Raw genomic sequence first — 6,998 nt, forward strand, 5'->3', positions numbered from 1 at the left:
ACATATATATATATGTGTGTGTGTGTGTGTGTGTGTGTGTGTGTGTGTGTGTGTGTGTACTCACCTAATTGTACTCACCTAATTGTGCTTGCGGGGGTTGAGCTTTGGCTCTTTGGTCCCGCCTCTCAACCGTCAATCAACTGGTGTACAGATTCCTGAGCCTACTATGCTCTATCATATCTACATTGGAAACTGTGTATGGAGTCAGCCTCCACCACATCACTTCCTAGTACATTCCATTTACTAAGTACTCTGACACTGAAAAAGTTCTTTCTAATGTCTCTGTGGCTCATTTGGGTACTCAGCTTCCACCTGTGTCCCTTTATTCGCGTCCCTCCAGTGTTGAATAGTTCATCCTTGTTTACCCGGTCGATTCCCCTGAGGATTTTGTTGGTTGTGATCATGTCCCCCCTTACTCTTCTGTCTTCCAGTGTCGTAAGGTGCATTCCCCGCAGCCTTTCCTCATAACTCATGCCTCTTAGTTCTGGGACTAGTCTAGTAGCATACCTTTGGACTTTTTCCAGCTTCGACTTGTGCTTGACAAGGTACGGGCTCCATGCTGGGGCCGCATACTCCAGGATTGGTCTTACATATGTTGTGTACAAGATTCTGAATGATTCCTTACACAGGTCCCTGAACGCCGTTCTGATGTTAGCCATCCTCGCATATGCGGCAGACGTTATTCTCTTTATGTGGGCTTCAGGAGAAAGGTTTGGTGTGATATCAACTAGATCTTTCTCTCTGTCTGTTTCATTAAGTACTTCATCTCCTATTCTGTATCCTGTGTCTGGCCTCCTGTTTCCACTGCCTAGTTTCATTACTTTGCATTTACTCGGGTTGAACTTCAACAGCCATTTGTTGGACCATTCACTCAGTCTATCTAGGTCATCTTGTAGCCTCCTACTATCATCCTCTGTTTCAATCCTCCTCATAATTTTTGCATCGTCGGCAAACATTGAGAGGAACGAATGTATACACTCTGGGAGATCATTTACATATATCAGAAACAGTATAGGTCCAAGGAATGACCCCTACGGGACTCTACTCGTAACGTCTCGCCAATCTGAGACCTCACCCCTCACACAGACTCGTTGTCTCCTGTTGCTAAGGTACTCCTCTATCCACCGGAGTACTTTCCCTTTCACTCCAGCCTGCATCTCCAACTTTCGCACTAGCCTCTTGTGTGGCACTGTATCAAAGGCTTTCTGACAGTCCAAAAATATGCAGTCTGCCCACCCTTCTCTTTCTTGCCTTATTTTTGTTGCCTGGTCGTAGAATTCAAGTACCCTGTGAGGCAGGACCTGCCATCCCTGAAACCATGTTGATGCTGTGTTACAAAGTTCCTTCGCTCCAGATGCTCCACTAGTTTTTTTCGCACAATCTTCTCCATCAGCTTACATGGTTTGCAGGTTAGGGACACTGGCCTGTAATTCAGTGCCTCCTGTCTATCCCCTTTCTTGTATATCGGGATTACTTTAGCTGCTTTCCAAATTTCTGGCAGTTCCCCTGTTGCCAGAGATTTGTTATACACTATGGAAAGTGGTAGGCACATTTCTTCTGCTCCTTCCTTTAGTATCGAAGGGGAGATTCCATCTGGGCCTATAGCCTTTGTCACATCCAACTCTAGTAAACAATTCCTTACTTCCCCGCTGGTAATCTCAAACTCTTCCAGTGGTTCCTGGTTAGCTATTCCCTCTCTTATCTCTGGGATTTCTCCTTGCTCTAAGGTGAAGACCTCTTGGAATTTCTTATTCAGTTCCTCACACACTTCTTTGTCGTTTGTGTGTGTGTGTGTGTGTGTGTGTGTGTGTGTGTGTGTGTGTGTGTGTGTGTGTGTGTGTACTCACCTAGTTGTGCTATCGGGGGTTGAGCTTTAGCTCTTTGGGCCCGCCTCTCAACCGTCAATCAACAGGTGTACAGGTTCTTTCTAATATCTTTCTAATATCTCTGTTTCATTTGGTCACTCAATTTCCACCTGTATCTCCTAGTGCTTGTGCCTCTTGTGTTAAATAGCCTGTCTTTATCTACCCTGTCAATTCCTCTGAGAATCTTGTACGTGGTCATCATGTCCACCCTTACTCTTCTGTTTTCTAGCGACGTGAGGTTTAATTCCCGTAGTCTCTCCTCGTAATTCATACCTCACAGCCCGGGTACTAGTCTGGTGGCAAACCTGAATGCCGTTCTTATGTTGGCCAGCCTGGCATATGCCGCTGATGTTATCCTCTTGATATGGGCTGCAGGAGAGAGGTCTGGCGTGATATCAACCCCCAAGTCTTTTTCTTTCTCTGTCTCTTGAAGTATTTTATCACCCAGATGGTACCTTGTATCTGGCCTCCTGCTCCCTCCACCTATCTTCATTACATTACATTTTCTTGGGTTAAATTCTAACAACCATTTGTTTGACCATTTCTTCAGCTTGTCTAGGTCTTCTTGAAGCCTCAAGTAGTCCTCATGTGTACTCACCTATATGTACTCACCTATATGTGCTTGCAGGATCGAGCATTGACTCTTGGATCCCGCCTTTCTAGCTATCGGTTGTTTACAGCAATGACTCCTGTCCCATTTCCCTATCATACCTAGTTTTAAAAGTATGAATAGTATTTGCTTCCACAACCTGTTCCCCAAGTGCATTCCATTTTTCTACTACTCTCACGCTAAAAGAAAACTTCCTAACATCTCTGTGACTCATCTGAGTTTCCAGTTTCCACCCATGTCCCCTCGTTCTGTTATTATTACGTGTGAACATTTCATCTATTTCCACTTTGTCAATTCCCCTGAGTATTTTATATGTCCCTATCATATCTCCTCTCTCCCTTCTTTTCTCTAGTGTCGTAAGGTTCAGTTCCTTCAGCCGCTCTTCATATCCCATCCCTCGTAGCTCTGGGACAAGCCTCGTCGCAAACCTCTGAACCTTCTCCAGTTTCTTTATGTGTTTCTTCAGGTGGGGGCTCCATGATGGCGCGGCATACTCTAAGACGGGTCTCACGTAGGCAGTGTAAAGCGCCCTAAAAGCTTCCTCATTTAGGTTTCTGAATGAAGTTCTAATTTTCGCCATTGTAGAGTACGCTGCTGTCGTTATCCTATTTATATGTGCCTCAGGAGTTAGATTAGGTGTCACATCCACTCCCAGGTCTCTTTCTCGAATCGTTACAGGTAGGCTGTTCCCCTTCATTGTGTACTGTCCCTTTGGTCTCCTGTCACCTGATCCCATTTCCATAACTTTACATTTACTGGTGTTAAACTCCAGTAGCCATTTCCCTGACCATCTCTGCAGCCTGTTTAAGTCCTCTTGGAGGATCCTACAATCCTCGTCTGTCACAACTCTTCTCATTAATTTTGCGTCATCTGCAAACATTGACATGTATGATTCCACTCCTGTAAACATATCATTTACGTAAATTAGAAAGAGGATTGGTCCCAGCACCGATCCTTGAGGTACTCCACTTGTTACTGTTCGCCAGTCCGACTTTTCGCCCCTTACCATTACCCTCTGGCTCCTTCCTGTTAGGTAGTTCTTCACCCATACTAGGGCCTTTCCGCTTACTCCTGCCTGCCTCTCAAGTTTGTATAGCAGTCTCATGTGCGGTACCGTATCAAAGGCCTTTTGGCAGTCAAGAAATATGCAGTCTGCCCAGCCTTCTCTGTCCTGCCTTATCCTTGTTACTTTATCATAGAATTCTAAAAGGTTTGTTAGGCATGATTTCCCTGTCCAGAACCCATGTTGGTGCTTGTTTACAAACCCAATGCTCTCCAGGTGCTCAACAAGTCTTAGCCTAATTATTCTTTCAAGTATTTTGCAGGGGATGCTTGTCAGTGATACGGGTCTGTAGTTAAGTGCCTCCTCCCTATCACCCTTTTTGAAAATCGGTACGACATTTGCCTCCTTCCAGCAACTGGGCAATTCTCCCGACATAAGTGACTCATTAAAGATCATTGCCAGAGGCACGCTGAGAGCCTGCGCTGCCTCTTTGAGTATCCACGGTGATACTTTGTCTGGTCCAACAGCTTTATTTGCATCCAGTGTTGTCAACTGTTTCATTACATCCTCTGCTGTGTTATGATCTCAGCCTACAGGAGAAACGAGTCTCCCTTCTTGAGAGTTATTCAGCAAGCCTGACCTAACTGGAAGGTCTAGCAAATATTGAGGTAATATTCCATATGTAAAATAGTTGCTTGAAGATGTATAACAATTTAAGATTATGGGCAGTAAGTAAGGAAATAGATAAATGGCTGGCTAGGAGATGTGGACATTTTGCTGGAGGCGTGAGGCTCGCTTCCGGAGGACCTTGACCTCACTTGAGTGCCAGACATCGCAGGGGGAAGCCGCGCTCCGTTTGAGCTCCCGCCAGAAGGGAACCCCTAGTGATATCTCTCTAAGAGAAGAGAAGTGTGCAGACGTACCAGCTGTGGAATCGAGCTGGGAACGTTGTGGTCTCAAGTCCTGGTCGACGAGCAGATATTGAATCGCCCAGAAGCATTATTGTGGGCTGTGTGGAGCGCCCTGACCAGACGCCGTCAGAGGGAAAGCGCCCTCGACCAATTAATCTGTGGTAAGCACGATAAACGCCAGTTCATAGTGATTGTTTGTAGTTGGTCGTGTGCCCAGCGACAGTAGCGATGTTTATTTATAAGTTAGACATGTTTTAATACGGCAGAAAGCCTGAAATAAGAGAGTGGAGAGGGAGGAACACGGAGCGACGTCCGCCCCCTCTGAGCGCTGGCGGACGACTGAGGGAGCCTGGCTCCGGATGGAGGAAGACCCTCCCAGCGAGTGAGGACCGCCGCCAGGCGAGGTGGAGTATGGACCCGCCCAAAACGGGGGAGTCCACTCTCACTGTATGTAGAGGACAGATAGAGGTTTGAGGCAAGCATATTGTGTGGTTATTTTTGTTTATGTGTTAAAGGGGAACATTTTATTGGAGTGTCGATGGGTTGCAGGTTTGTCTTTGGGGAAGAAGTTGCTGAGAACTTCGAAGCCAGCAGATGAAGTAGTTGATGAGACTACAAGGTAGCGGAGCAGAGGACCTCGAGCTGTGAGGAGAAGCAGCAGTGAAGAGGAGTGTCACGTGCTTCTGCGGAGGTGGAGAAGCACCATAGTTGCTCGGGGAAACTTCAGGGTGTAGCAGCCAAGAGAGCTGTGGAGGAACCTAGCAGAAGGGTGAAGCACCATAGTTACTCAAGGAAACTTCATGATAGCAGCCTGGAGGAGCTGCAGAGGATCCTGGTAGTGAAGCCCGGAAGAACCTAAGGATATTAGGGTTGTGAACTTCCAGAGGTGGAAGGGGAAGTTCTGGTGGATTACTTATAGGGAGTTGATAGTGTTTGGTTGTCAGTAGCGTGCAAGACGCAGTGAGAGGTGAGTGACTGTTGGCATTCTTATGTCAAGGAGTTTTTATACTGAAGTTTAGAGTTGCAGTCGTAGGCTTGATTACCTACAGATGTATGTGCATGAGGACTGACAGTGATCGATTAATCATTGTTGTGTATCAATGAACATTTATACTGATATATGTTATTGCATTCAAATGCTGGTTTTCTATATATATATTATCTTGCTGATAGTGCAACAGTGTGTAGGCTTGACCAACTTGAGGAGGTTAATAGTATCAGGTGGTGAACCAGGAGATAGGATACCACTTGATAAGCTGATAATAGAGTTCTGATGGTGTTGGAGTGCAACCTGATTGTGATATTATAGAGTATAGGATTCATTATTATTATATGTGTGTATGTATCGTGTATGTGCTTTGTTCAGTAAATGTGTCACAATTTGCTGGTGTTTGCCCTTGTCCTAGTGAGGCTTCCCAGGAGGTAGTAAAGAAGGAGAGAGAGAGAGAGAGAGAACCATGAACCACTGCTGTGGACAGGGTAGGAGGTAATACTAGTAAGTCATAGGGGGATTGAGGAGATCATATCTCATAAGGAGAGAGTGGGGAGTCACAGCGGCTCGAGTGGGTGTGTGCACGTGACAACGAGGCTAAGTGTTGGAGCCGCATCCCCTGAACGTGTGACGTTGAGCCCCTCTCCAAGAGCCAGAAGCGCCAAGGGTGATCTCCTAGTATAAGCACTCTGCCGAGTTGTGGGTTGGGTTGTCCATAGAGAAGGATCAACGACGACAACACCAACCAACCCACAGTCTATAATAGCTGTCACCTCTATATCCGATAGCCTTTCATCTTGGGTAATCTCTTCTAACAATGGGAGCTGCTCAGGCTCGGTTGTGAACACTCCATGGAATTTTGCATTCAGTACCTCGCAGATTTCCTTGTCGCTTTCTGTATATGCCCCTTCTGTTTTCCTCAGTCTTGTCACTTGGTCATTTACCGACATCTTCCTTCTTATATGGCTATGTAGTAATTTTGGTTGCTTTTTCGCTTTGACTGCAATATCGTTCTCATAATTTCTTTCCGACACTCGTCTTATGTTAATGTAATCATTCCTAGCTCTGTTACATCTAATCCTGTTGTCCTCTGTCCTTTGTCTTCTGTACTTCCTCCACTCCCTCCTGCTTCTCACCTTTGCTTCCTGACACTGTCTATTAAACCATGGGTTATTATATTCCCTCCTGCTTTTTTCCTTTATTGTTGGAATAAATCTATCTTCAGCCTCCTTGCATTTCAATATGACTTGGTTCATCATACCTTGCACTGTTTTTCCTCTAAGTTCTTCCTCCCACTGCACTTCTCCCAGGTAGTCCCTTATCCTTCTGTAGTCCCCTTTTCTGTAATCAAGTCTCCTTTCCCGGACCTCTTGTCCTTTGGTCACAATTTTAAGCTCCATCATGTAGTCAAAGACTAGGACACCATGGTCACTAGCTCCTAGTGGTATTTCATGTTCCAACTGCTCGATGTCTTCTACATTCTGAGTGATAATGAGATCTAATAGGCTGGGCGTATCCCCTCCTCTTTCCCTAGTATCTTCTTTCACATGCTGTGTTAGGAAATTCCTGTCAATAACGTCTACCAGCTTCGCTCCCCAGGTCTCCTCCCCGCCATGGG

Source organism: Procambarus clarkii, chromosome 16, assembly GCF_040958095.1.
Source record: "Procambarus clarkii isolate CNS0578487 chromosome 16, FALCON_Pclarkii_2.0, whole genome shotgun sequence".
In the NCBI taxonomy this organism is placed as follows: Eukaryota; Metazoa; Arthropoda; class Malacostraca; order Decapoda; family Cambaridae; genus Procambarus; species Procambarus clarkii.